We start from the raw sequence: 14,013 nt of genomic DNA on the forward strand, positions 1-14,013 counted from the left end.
CAAGAAGAACCATTTATCACTTTTATGAAGCCACTGAAAGCCCATGGTGAGGGAAAAAAGTAATTATTGAGCAGTACATGTCCTCACACTAAATACATAATGAGAGTAATGGGCTGAAGGCTGTAGAGATGGGTAGTAAATGTTTTGATAAAACAAATCTAAGATGCTTCCGGCAGAAAGACTGCCCTTCCTCATCTCCACTAATTCTCTGTTGCCCACCTAGGGAGCAAGTTTCTGACAATTAGCGATGCTCTGTGATGATGGATTTTATCTGATAGCTCATCTCCACAGTATATAGCCTTTCGTTAGCCAATGACAGTAACCCAGGTATGCATATGACTTTCACTCTTAGCAAAGCAGTTTTTATATATATATCCATATTTATATACACACACACATACACACACATATATATGTTAACTTTGTATATATAATGCTCTCAGAAGTGTTACATATATAATTTATATATAATATATAATGTATATATAACTCATATATATGAATGTATATATATTTATATGTCATAATATATATTCATTATCTATAATTCATTATAATTCATAATATAATGAATTATGTATAATTTCTTATATGTTGAAATTTCATATATAGTTGGGGTATTACTGAAACCCAGGGCAGTAATTAAGCATATCAGTTTCAGCTGTTTTTCTTACTTACCTTAAGAACACCGAGAACATTTTTGAATGAATTCCACCATCATATTTTAATTCAAAGTAAAAAAACATATCCCCTTACATGCACCTGAAGCCTATTCAGTAAACTCTACCCTGGTCAAATAAATCTTCCTTTGCCAGGCTATTTCTTGGGAATCCATATCCAAAGTTAATTTGCTTAATTTTTTCTCATTATTCTTTTTAGTGCTCTCTGACTCAGATTCTACAAGATTATCTATTTATTGGTTAAACAATAACAAATGGCTTTGGTCATCATAAAGTCCTTCCTCTTGGGTTATCACCTAGAGCTTCTCTGTCCACGGCCCACAAATGCCTCCTGAGGTCTTGGGATGTGGCTAGTCCAAATTGAGATGTGCCGTAAGTGTAAAATACAAACCAGATTTTGAGGACTTAGAACCCCCCAAAGAAAGTTACGCATCAGGCCAGGCATGGTGCCTCACGCCTATAATCCCAGCACTTTGGAAGGATGAGGAGCAAGGATCACTTGAGCCCAGCAGTTCAAGGTTGTAGTGAGCTGTGATTGCAACACTGTACTCCAGCCTGGGCAACAGAGTAAGACCTTGTCTCAGAAAAAAAAAAAACAAACAAAAGGAGGAAGAAGAAAAAAAAAAGTAATATGTCAATAATTTTTGTGTGTTGATTACATGTCAAAAATGATAAGATTTGGGATATATTGGTTTCAATAAAATATGCTATTAAAATTAATTATACCTGTTCCTTTTACTTTTTTTAAAGTGGCTGCTAAAATATTTTAAATTACCTATGGGGCTCAGTTTGATGGGCAATGCTGAACTTTCCACTTTGCATCATAGGTCTTTGTCACAATGTTCCCCCCACCCTATTCAAGATCATCCTGCCCTCTTTTTTTGTCCCATGGGCATTAACATCACCGCTGAACAGCTAAAACCCAATTCCTTTTGCCTACCTCTACCTCAACCAAAGAAGAGTTCCTTGGCCCTCATTTGTTGGAGGATAGATGTAAGAACATGATGCTACTCATATAGCAAGTATGCTGGTCCTGAAGTTGTTCCATTAAAAATTTTAAAAAATGGTTTTCCTTATTCCTCAAATGATGTCTGAAGACTTAAACCAAAGTTGGCAGAACAGGGGCAGAATATTCACAGATGTTCCTACTGGCCCTGAAGGCAGAACTGACTTTCTGGAAAATTACATCCAGTAAGACAGTTCTACATGGAGTGAAACGAATTTAGTCCTGATATTCAAGGGAGTGCATAAAGGTTCCTCTGATAATGTGGAGTTAATTAAAATGGATGGCCAAACCGGTTGTGTTTTTCTTGAAGGAAGTTCATAGGCAGTATCAATCCAGCCCAAGGGAGCAATGGGGCTGGATATTTTCCAAGCGTTTGCCATCAACAGCTGGACATACTCCTGCAATTGTGATTTGCCATTCTTTTTACACTTCTGATATTTTTCGGACAAATAAATCCACACACAGACATGTTTATAACAAACCATTGTCAATCCATGATGTATACAAACCTGCCTCACGATAACCAGACTGTACTGAGAACTGCCTGCCCTGTCTCTGTGTCCTGTCTACCTACTGGCTGCTCCCTGCCACACTCTTTCTCCATCCTCTACATCTGCTTCTGGGACTCATTATTTAAAAACAACAGCAACAACAAACAACAACAACAACAATCTCGAAGCTTTTAGGGAATCAGTGAGACTAGAAGTTGGGGGCAGGAAAAGGCTCTGAAAAAGCAGAAACAACTTCCAGGAGCACAGACTTCTAGACAGGGCTAGTCAGCCTGTGTTGTGCCCATTTCTGAAACAGTTTCTTGTGCATTACTTGGTTTGCTTTCATTTTCCTGTTACACTGCGAAAATTACCCCCCATCCCAGATTTACTTGGGCTAAGACAGGATCTGTCAAAAATGCAGATACTTCTGAGAGTGTTAAAGTATAAATTTATCCATCGAATTGCCCTTCTACTTTGGACTCACTGCTTGTATTCCTCAACAGTAAGGACGGCAATCTAATTTCAATAGGAAGGGTTAGAAAGCCGCCTACCTGTGGCTACTCCTGAAATCCACCAAGATAACATTCGTGCAGCTCAAAAAGCTATGCCAAACTGCCTCTCAAGTTTTCTCCAGCAAAATGATTTGAAAACTAAAAAGATTCAGGAGACCTCATTTTTGTTATGCAAATGTGAGAGGTGAGGTGGGGCACCAATTTATGGTCCTGCGGTCTTAACTGTAGAGAAGGAAATTTCCCAAGAGGTGACAGCTGTTTGGGGAGGGTGGGGAGGATGATAATACTGAGTAGAGCCAAGTGGCACAGTTTGCTAACTCACCTGTCACACTCATTCTCCAGGAACAGCTGTGTAACCACTAAAGAACCTGAACTTCAAGACGCTGATATTTATGGCCAGAATTCACAGTCACTTCTGCACTTTGCATACCTTGATGGAGACTTTTCTGGATACTTAAGGTCTGTAGGACCCTGCTATTTGTGTATGAACCAAATCTATTTCTACCACCTGGTCAGAGCCTCCTGCCCATGAGCTGGGCCGTTCCAATGGGTCCCGTCTTCCATGAGTCATGTAAGGTCAAGGCACATGATGACAAAGATTGTCTGCTTGACCAAACATCTAAACCTCCTAGGCCCATCTGAGCACTTTAGCAAGAACCCTGCTAAGTCAGCTTAACAAACCTGCATACCTGATGCCCCTCAATATCTGAACAGGTTCATTATGCATCACCAGCCCGCAGGTGATGATGTCTGATTACCCTGGCCTGTCTTCAGCAAGAATCCTCTCAGGTGGGTTTAGGCAGACTCCCACTCCTGTTGATGATATTTCCTCTTGGTAATTTCTTTCTTTCTTTCTTTCTTTCTTTTTCTTTCCTTCTTTCTTTCTTTCTTTTTCTTTCTTTCTTTCTTTCTTCTTTCTTTCTTTCTTTCTTTTCTTTCTTTTCTTTCTTTTCTTTCTTTCTTTCTTTCTTTCTTTTCTTTCTTTCTTTCTTTCTTTCTTTCTTTCTTTCTTTCTTTCTTTCCTTTCTTTTTTTTCTTTCTCTCTCTCTCTCCTTCCTTCCTTCTTTCTTTTTTCTTTCCTTCTCATTTTTTTTTAAGATGGAACCCCATCACCATGCTGGTCAGGCTGGTCTTGAACTCCTGACCTCAAGTGATCCACCCACCTCAGCCTCCCAAAGTGCTGAGATTACAGGTGTGAGCCACTGTGCCCAGCTGGTAATTTTTTTTATCCACTGGCCTCCACCCTTCTCCTTGGCTATAAATTCCAACTTGCCCATGCTGCATTTAGAGTTGAACCCAATCTCTTCCCCACTGCAAAATCTCATTACTGTGATTCCTATACCTATCTTGAAGTGCTTTAGCAAGTGTCATTAAATAGTTTTTTCAGCAATGACCAACTTAAAAAGCCACAGAAAACATCGTTGACGGTTAATCCCTTAATCTCTGTTCCAACTTCATAACACAGAAAATCAACAGTGGAGAGACCTTGAAACATTAGGAAATCATCATTTCTCCCATCTTTTTGTAAGAGACGAGGTAGTCGTAATATTTCCAAGTCCTGCATAGAGCCAACTCAACACAAAAACAGCAATTCTTGAAGGTCTACACAGAGAAGGCACTCCATAAATATTTGCAGGCCGACTTGTTCAAATGTGTTTTTAAGAGCACTGCAAAACATATACCTTGCTTTACTTGTAAATGTGTATTTTCTCTAAACATCCTCTTCTCATAGATATCCAATCATTTTCAGTTGCCATCTGGTGCATAATTTCTGGCACAGGTGTGGGCTGCCCAGGTCTGCGGAGTGGAGAATTTATTACAATAGTCGATGCTGCTATCCATTCAAGACAGAGGAAACGTGTGATCAGTAAAGGCTATAAAACAAACCAGAACGAAAGCCTTGAATTTTTCAGAAATGCCATGTTTAAAAGTACTTCTTTAATAATTCAGAGGAGAAATATGTCTGGCTGGTAGCTGGGGTGATTTCATGGGTGGATATATCTAGTCAGGGCCTAAAGAATGCAGTGGCCACATGCGGTTGTGACTGCATATTTTCACCCACACAACTGGGCTGTGTTCCTGAGACAGATGCTGTTTTACACAGACATGGCTTAGTAGGTATTAGTTCTGGCAAATAGTCCCCAAAGCTGCAGAAGATGTAAGGACCTAAATAGCCTAGAGTAGTTCATCGTAATTTAATCATAAACACAATATAAAGTACTGTGTTTTATACTCCAAGACGTTACTTTTCTTTTTAAACAATAGCGGCCAGTCTATCTTCCATCTGCTGGACCACTGTGTATATTCAGCTTGCGCCTCGGGTAGTGCTGCCTCAGCCTGGTGGTCAAAGTCATTCTGCCTTCCCCACAGCTGCTGTCGTGAGGATTTGCTTCACATACACTTCTGATCCCTTTGTTCTTCCAAAAATCCTTGGAACTTCCCCACTGTGCATCCCAAGCAGGGATCCCTGTGATTGTCACGCAGGAAATAATGGCGAGGAAGAAGTAACTGAAGCAGGAGATCCCCCACGCCCCCACCACCGGGGGCTTCTCTTCTCCCATATTTCCATAGCTAAAGTACAGGCTTTTCCAGCTAAAGTACAGGCTTATCTGTCAAATCTCTATCCGCCGCACTAGGTCTCAACTCTTACAAAGCCTCCTAATTTCCTTCATTCTTACTTAGCTTCTCCAATTAGAGTCTAGGAAGTTCACTGAGCACAGGTGGCCTCTAAGGGATAGATAAGCATTACTCAGGACTCATCACCTACCTGTCTCATCTCCAACCAACACACAGTCCTAGCCCCATGGGAACACTGACTGGAGCTGGGAGAGCCCATGTTCTCAGTATTTGTCAGGAACAGAGAGTCACTTGTTTGGCAGTCAGGCCTAGATTCAGAAATGAGCACATGTTCCTCAGACATGTTCTACAGGGCAGTGAATTTTACACATTAGGTAATTTATGGCTGAAATAGGGTTACGCAGGCTAGCCTGCGAAATTAAGAAAATAATGTCAGATGAATGAAGGTACACTAGATTGATGAATTTGTTTTCTATCTTGACAGAAATTCAGTCAATGGCAGGTGTTCTCTGTGGGAGCTTCTGAGTTCATGATAGTTGAAAGAATTAGAAGTGAGTTGACTCTTTAGAAGTTGTTCTCTAGAATAGGAAAACAGCAAGGGAAACAGAATCTATTGTCCATCTCCCCAAAGATTCACAGCTAGAATAGCATCAAATGGGTTCCTCTGCCACATGGGCCCCAGCTTGCACGCTGCCTGTTTACAAGTTACCATCTTGGAAGGAATGCCTGTGATAGATAGTGGGAGTGAAAGCAGAAAATAGAAAAAGATGTTCAGAGGATAAGTAGATGTCAGTATTAACACCTGAAGATATATATTTCTCCTCTCCACTCTGTGCCAGTAAGAATTGACAGATTATGATTTTGTGAATGGACCAGAAAATTAAATATTCCCTATGTTTTTACACAATATAAAGTTATTCTGTCCCTATCATGAATAAGCTAATTTGGAAAGAAATTATCTACCCAAGGATAATTAAGAACTTACTATAAAAACAAAGAAACAAGATAAAAAAAATACTATTAGGAAAGCAGCTAAGGCAAGTCCCAAATGCCTCTTTAATAAATTACATTCCCTTAAGAGGCAATAGGCAATGAATTATAGCATTAAACTAAAGATAATGGCTTTTTCCTTTTTAACTTTCATTGTTAATTTTTAAGAAAATCAATAAATATCTAATAAATACTTTCTTCTCGGGCTGTGGAATGTTCCAGGTAGGAAGTCTTGTGTAGAAGTTTAATACTATTTATCAGGCATTCTTAACCAAAAAGAAACAAAATGTGGATCATAGTAAATATAATTAAGATGTGCTATATTTTTCTTTTTTTAATTGACAGCAATGTTTTTACAAAATAAACTTCACTTTTTAGAGCAGTTTTAGGTTCACAGCAAAATTAAGAGAAAGGTACGGACATTTCCCATATGACACCCGCTCCACACATGCCCAGCACCCCCATCATCAACATGGCACACTGTACCCTGGAGTGGTACATTTGTTACAAATAATGAACCTCCACTGACACATCATTATTACACAAAACCCATACTGTACAGTAGGGTACACTGTTGGTGTTGTATATTCTATTGTATATTCATTTTGACAAATGTAGAATGACATGTATTCACCATTATAGTATCACACACAGTAGTTTCATTCCCCTCCAAAATCTTCCATGTTCTGCCTATTTATCTTTCCTTCCACATAACCCCAGCACCCATGGATTTTTTACTGTCTTCTTAGTTTTGCCTTTTTCATGTATTAACAGTTGAAGTCATATAGTATGTAGCCTTTTCAGATTGCTTTATTTCGCTTGGTAATATGCATTACCTTTTTATAAAGGCATTACAAAAGCTCCCTTGTGTATTGGTAGTGACAGACAGCATGGAGACCCAGACTTGAGTACTGGTTTTGCCCCCTTGGGCAAGTCACCTACCTTTGCTAGGCCTTGGTCTTCTCATTTGTAAATTCAGCATAACATGAATAGCTACCCTGGTAACTTTGCCAAGTTGTGAAGGTCAGGTTTTTTCTCTAGAAAATTAAGGTAGTAATGCCTTGTAGGGCTGTTGTAAGGATGAAATAGGCAATGTGTGTGAAGAGCTTAGCATTGTGCGTGGAACATATTCCATGTTCAATCATGGCAGTAAACAATGTTATTTTATTATCACGTGTGCTGAATATTTTCCATTTGACCATCTGAAACTACTCTCTGCTTTTTTCCACCTTGTTCTGTGGGGCACAGTTTCTAAAGAATGGATCAACTGAGCTCCTTTCCTCCTGACTTCTCCATGGATTCAGACGGCAGGAAGTCCCAGGAAGAGGTTAGAAGATGGGAGGAGGAGGAAATTGGGTATTTATTCCCTGAACCTCTTCTCTGTCAGGCAGAAGTTTGGTTGTGGCTGTATTTTTCTTAACGTATCCCTTTCTAGGTAATTTTAAAAGTTTCTCTTGTTTACTGTCAGGAGGACACATGATGTTTGCCTTTCATATTTATTTGTAAAATTATTATTACTTTTTTCATTGTAAAGCAGACAAGGCATCATAAAATCAAGAACTATAAGCAACTGTATACAATTTTGCAAATTATTACTTAAAATCCTTCTATATGTAACACCGGTCAGGACTTACGAAGGCCTACTTTCAGATTCAATTTTTAAAAAGTGAAAAAAATTTAAAAGATTCAAAAAAGTTATAAATATAATGAAAAGTTGTAAAACGTCTATAGAAAAGGTTGGTCAATTTTTTCCTCATTAAAAATATGCCCCAAAATGCAACAACAACAACAACAACAAAACTCTGTATATTATTTTGAGCTTGGTAGAACAAAGGCAATTTTCTAAACAAAGTGGAGTGAATGTTAGTAGCTGATGTTTTCTAGATGTGATTCCTACTCTTATGCCTCTTTTCTGGATCTCCCAACAGTGGGAGACAGACTAACCCAACAGGGAGACTTTTTAAACATAGTTCAAGGAAATTTGCATTTGCAGCATAAATTTTTACTAAAAATGAAGAAATGAATTGAAGTGTGTACAATCCACTGCCATGGTTACAATGGACTAACCATTTTACCTTCAGCAAAAGCATTTTTTTCTAATCTTATAAATATTAACAGCTATATATGTTCTCATTACAAATTTTCTGATGCTGTAATGAAACACTAGTTCATGCTAATGTTAAGTATGAAAAAACAAACAAGAAAAAGAGATAATTTGTGAACACAGTGCTGTTTTCACCTTGGTGAATTACACCATATGAGCAGGGCAGGACACTCACACCAGGGGCATATGTAAGAAAACTAAAACTTACTTTAGTTTTTGGTTGAGTTCCAGTTGACATTTGGCTTGGCACACCATCAAGATTCTGGATGTTTGCAGTTTTAGTTCTACGAATTCCTTTCTTCTGATGATTTTTCTTAGGATTACTCTCCAGGTTTATAGAATCCTGTAAAAAATTTTTTTAAAGAGGTTTTTTTCATATATAAAGGACTATCCTTAGGCAATAGTTCAAGTTAATTAATGACTGTTACATCAATAAAAATTTTTTTTACACTACAATCATTTTGAAAATTGACATAAAATGTAAGAATATTCTTAAATATTAATAATTTTTCCAAAGACATTTTTGGTTAGTGAGATCAGCTCCAGTAAAGCCTAAGGGCTTGACGATGTAAGTTTATAAACTAAAAGTGATTGTAAACTCTCAAGATAAATTATAGAACTATATTGGCATTTTCTAAAACTTTAAAAACAAAACCAGAGGTATTTTATGTGTTTATTATAATCATTTATTTTTTTAATTGACAAATTAAAATTGTATATATTTATGGTGTACAATATGATGTTTTAAAACATGTATACATTGTAAAATGGTTAAATCAAGCTAATTAACATATGCATGACCTCAAATACTTATTTTGTGTGTGTGTGGTGAGACCACTTAAAATCTACTCTCGGCAATTTTCAAGTATGCAGTATATTAGTATTGATTGTAGTCACCATGTTGTGCAGTACATCTCCTGAATTTATTCCTTCTGCCTAACCAAAATTTTGTATCCTTTGATCACCAAAGGTGTTTTATTTTAGTTTAGTTTTATTTCATCATTATTTTCTTAGAGACAGGGTCTCACTCTGTCACCCAGGCTGGAGTGCAGTGGCATGATCATAGCTCACCGAAGCCTTAAACTCCCAGGCTAAAGCAATCCTCCTGCTTCAGCCTCCCCAGTAGCTGCTATTAAAGGCATTTTAATTTTGCCATTATACCTGGCTAAATTTTTTTAGCTTTTGTAGAGACAGGGTCTCGCTACGTTGACCAGGCTGGTCTTGAACTCCTGGCCTCAAGTGGTCCTCCTGCTTTGGCCTCCCAAAGCACTGAAATTATAGGAGTGAGTCACCCTTCCTGCCTCCAAATGTGTTTTTAAGATTGAAATAATAAATATTGAAAAATTGAAATAATAAAACGATGTTCATATAGAGCCACAATGGTCTTTTAAGCCTTATGATTTCAGACCATATGTTGTAATAGTGAAGAACAATTTATAAGATTATATTTCTGAAGGTCAACTATGCAAATAAAATTATTTAAAAATATTAATATATTAGTATAAAGAGTATCCTAAAATTTCTAAATACAATAAAAGTTCTTTTCAAGAAAGTTGGATAAATTTTTATCAAATTGAAGTAATAAGTTTGTCTTTACTAATTCCTCCCATTGCTTGGAAGTCTTCCACATCTCTCTATGTCCAAGTTATCTAGAAGCCTCTACTGCAATGTTTTGTCTTGGCATATTCCGTCTGGAGAAAGTATCAGATCTGCAGAAGCAGGAAAGGCTGGAGATGTAAATCTTTTATTTAACTAATTTTACTCATAGATTATCAGAGGTTGTTTTTGGTGGGAGGGGGAATGTAGAATAAACCTACTTGTACATGAATCTAGCACTGCCAAATACTAGCTACCTAACAGTGGACCTAATTTCCTCAAATCTTAATTTGCCTGTAAAACAATACTTTTTGACATTTATTCAACACTTCCTTGTGCCTGGCAGATTTGGCATCTGCCAGAATGTGAGTACACAGGAGTATGCCAAGTCTGATGAGAATTTTTAAATGTGCTGCTTAAAAATTATATTTCTCTTGCTTATGATGTTGCTTATGATGACAATAACATGGTGATGATTATAGTAGCTAATATTTTCTGATAGTTACTGCTGTGTATTTTTTTTTACAGGTGTGAGCCACTGTGCCTGGCAATAATTGTTACAATTATTAAACCATTCTTATGCTTGTGAGAGCAACTGTGCTTGGTTGTGACATGCAATTCCTTTCAATTCTATTGAATTTGGTTAGCTGGTGTTTTCTTTGGTATTTTTGCGGCCATATTCATTTATGCCCTGTGTTAATTTTTCTATCAAGAAGATATTAGTTTCATAAAATAAATATGGAAGCTATGAATCCTAACAAATAAGTTATATTTGTAATATGTAGCTAAGCACTTAGCACAGTAACTGAAACAGGGTGAATACTCAATACATATTTGTTAAATGAAGACCGAATTGCTTATTTCCACGGCTTTCTCTGAGTGTTTCTTCCCTAGGACCACAAGTTTTAGTTGACTTTTATAGCCACCATACCAAGAGAGCAAAAAAGTAGTTAGGAATGTCAGCTGTGGAGCTAGAGCTCTGGGTTCAAAGCCAGGCTCTGGCACTTAACAAGCTACAGACTACAGACTACTTACTTTTTCTCTCTGTACCTAAGTTCCCTCCTCTGTAAAACTAGAAGTGGTAATGCTTTGTACTCTCTGGACTGTAAGGAGTTTATAAGGGTAAAGCACTTTTAAAAGTGTCTGGCACATACAAAGTGAGGAGTTAATATTAGCTATTATTATGTTAGTACATGACAGGTAAATTGATAAAAGAATAATGAAAATGTAAAGATAGAGAACAGGAAGACAATACTTCCTGTGTCTCTGAGCTGTCCTGAGGATCATGTGATGTGAATTTTAAATAATGACAGTGGTTTGAAGTATTGTTTTTAGAACCATTACAAATGGGGAGCCCCAGTGGTCAAAAGAAGAGAACTGTTGTCTTCTTTGACAAGAAAGTGACACAGCTAGAAAAATACTTTATTAAGTTTTATTCCTTAGAATTTTTCTTTTATATTTTAGCCTCTTCTATGTTATTTTAAATACATAGTTTTAAGGGTTTAATTTAATATCTTTGTATTGCAAAATAAGTGAACAAGAATTTTCCGTCAAACTTCTTTGCTTCTTGGAATGCAATCCCTGATTTTTCAAACATTTTGTTTTCATGGGTCTTTATCCATTACTTACTTTTTGTAGTTCATATATTACTCAAACGATACCTTTTCCTTTGTTCCTTTCCCAGACCCCTTCCCCCACAAAAAAATTTTAAAATGCCATCCTTATAGTCATTCTGTAAGGTTGCTATGAATAGGTAATAGCCTACTATAGTCAACTTTACTGATGCAATAAACATTACTGAATAGTTTCTACTATATACAATTTAGCAATGAAAGGAAATCAATTATGAATTACAGAAAACCAATAATAAAGTTCTCTTCCTAATCTTTGCCCAAATTTCATATAAAGAGAACTTAGGAAAAAATTTCTGAGTTAAGATATTTATATGGATGCAAATATAGCAAAGAATCAGGTGGTGGACTGCCCAAGCCAGGAGAAATAAAGAGTTGATTCCTTTATTCATCCTGTTCTTTTCAGAATAAAAGAAAAAAAATAAAAATACAGATAGGTAACCCCTTTGTTTAAAAAATTCTAGGACATTTCTGAAATAATTATACAAATTTTAATTTTATATAATATTTAAAATTATAGCATGCCATTTTTAAATTTCCTGATTTGCAAAGAAGAATCTTACTCAGATGATTTGAAAACTAAAGACCATCATGTTTAATTTTCTAGAGGAAGGCACATTTATAAAGAAATATCCATATTTTAAAACATTGGGAATACAATTAATAATCCGTTAACTGACCATTAATATCCAAAAGTCATAAGTAATGTAACACTAGTTTTTGGTCCCAAATATAAATGAAATTGGCTGAATGTCAGAGCCTAGCATAGATTGAAAGTTGTCTTTGACATTTATTCTTCAGGTAGTAGATTTGTCCTATATCTCAAAAAAGAAGTTTGTGTAATGAACTTCCAGAGAACATTCAAAACATGATAAAGTTTAAACACATATCAAAGTTTTCCCCAGCTAAGCTAATATTATATATATGTCTATATATACACACAATATACATATACATATACATATGTAAAAGTATATATATATATACTTTTTTTTTTTTTGAGATGTGGTCTCCTCTGTCACCCAGGCTGGAGTACAGTGACACAATCATAGTTCACTGCAACCTCAAACTCCTGGGCTCAAGCCATCCTCCAGCTTCAGTCTCCCATGTAGCTAAGACTGTAGGGTGTGCCACCCATGGCCGGCCAACTTTTTTTTTATTTTTGTAGAGATGAGGTCTCGCTATGTTACCCAGGCTGATCTCAAACGTCTGGCCTCAAGGGATCTCTTGTCTCAGCCTCCTAAAGTCCTGGGTTTACAGGCATGAGTCACCACACTCAGCCCTGAGCTAATATAATTTGTATTGAATTTATCTTTAAAAATGTTTCTAATCTCAGATCTTCCTATAACAGACTAATTTATTTCTCCTGCTAAATTAGCAAGAAAGACACCACTGATTCCACATCTGAGAAATAAGAGGCCTTCCAGTTTTTCATACTTCCTAGTGCTGGTCACAAGATTTCTCTTTTTCATCATAGTGACGATCATCTTTTCAGTGCTTATATTTAGTGTAGTGAAAGTGGGCTGCTGCCTAAGTTCATATCATGATTCCTCTGCTTACTGTACAGGAAACCAGTAATAAAATTATCATTCTAATTTTTGCCAAAATTTCATGTAAAGAGGGTAACTTGTGACTTCAGCCAATTCCTTAACCTCCCAATGCCTCTGCCATCTCATTGGAATAAATGGGGATACTAATAGTATTTATTCATAGGGTTTTATTTATTACTTCCTGTTTTATTTTTTGGCTCATATTTTACACAAAATATTGACAGAACTTCAGGAAGCCAGAGATCTAACTGTGTTATATACTTTATGAGAGCCATGACTATGCTCTTTCTGATGGGTTGAATACTGCAAAAAAAAGGAACCAGAGACCAAACATAACAGACTAAGAAGAAAGTTAGTGCCCTGTTGATGGAATAACCCAAATATCTCTTCCAAATCCCATGATGTGATCTGTTGAAGATGCATAGAAACTAACAGAATAAAGCATGAGATGTGAAGACACAGAATAGTCATCATGATGTCCAGTTCTACTTAAAAATTACATATGGAACAAGCTTTTGTAGTTTCACGCCTTTATTTTCCACTTGTACATAGTTGATTTAGAAATCTGCATCTTGTTCCTGAACCCAATGCTGTTATAACGAAGTATATCTTTGGAGCCCTCAATTCCTGTCTCATTCATTCACTTATTCATTCATCCAGCCAGCCAGTCATTCATTCATATGCCAAGTGTTGTCCCAGGACTGAGGAAACAAAAATAAATACAAAATATTTTCCTCAAGACCTCTAAAGTAAGGAGAAAGGGTCATATAGACAGATCTATCAAAAGGATTTAAGCCAAAGTATGTACAAAACGATATGGGAAAACAGACAAAAAAAGCAAATAATTCTGCTTAGGGGAAAAGGAAGTGTTCACAG

At 36.6% G+C, this 14,013-nt stretch overlaps 1 long non-coding RNA gene across 1 annotated transcript in view; it reads left to right on the top strand.

Annotated features, from left to right (window-relative positions):
• The window catches only part of LOC129011240 (uncharacterized), an 85,605-nt gene extending 75,054 nt beyond the window's left edge, over positions 1–10,551 (top strand). The window contains exons 2-4 of the long non-coding RNA XR_008493290.2: positions 3,032–3,148; positions 7,505–7,583; positions 10,485–10,551. This is a non-coding gene — a long non-coding RNA (uncharacterized LOC129011240). The remainder of the gene's footprint in view (positions 1–3,031; positions 3,149–7,504; positions 7,584–10,484) is intronic.
• The last annotated feature ends 3,462 nt before the right edge of the window (positions 10,552–14,013 follow it).

Source organism: Pongo pygmaeus, chromosome 14 (genome assembly GCF_028885625.2).
Source record: "Pongo pygmaeus isolate AG05252 chromosome 14, NHGRI_mPonPyg2-v2.0_pri, whole genome shotgun sequence".
Taxonomy (NCBI): domain Eukaryota; kingdom Metazoa; phylum Chordata; class Mammalia; order Primates; family Hominidae; genus Pongo; species Pongo pygmaeus.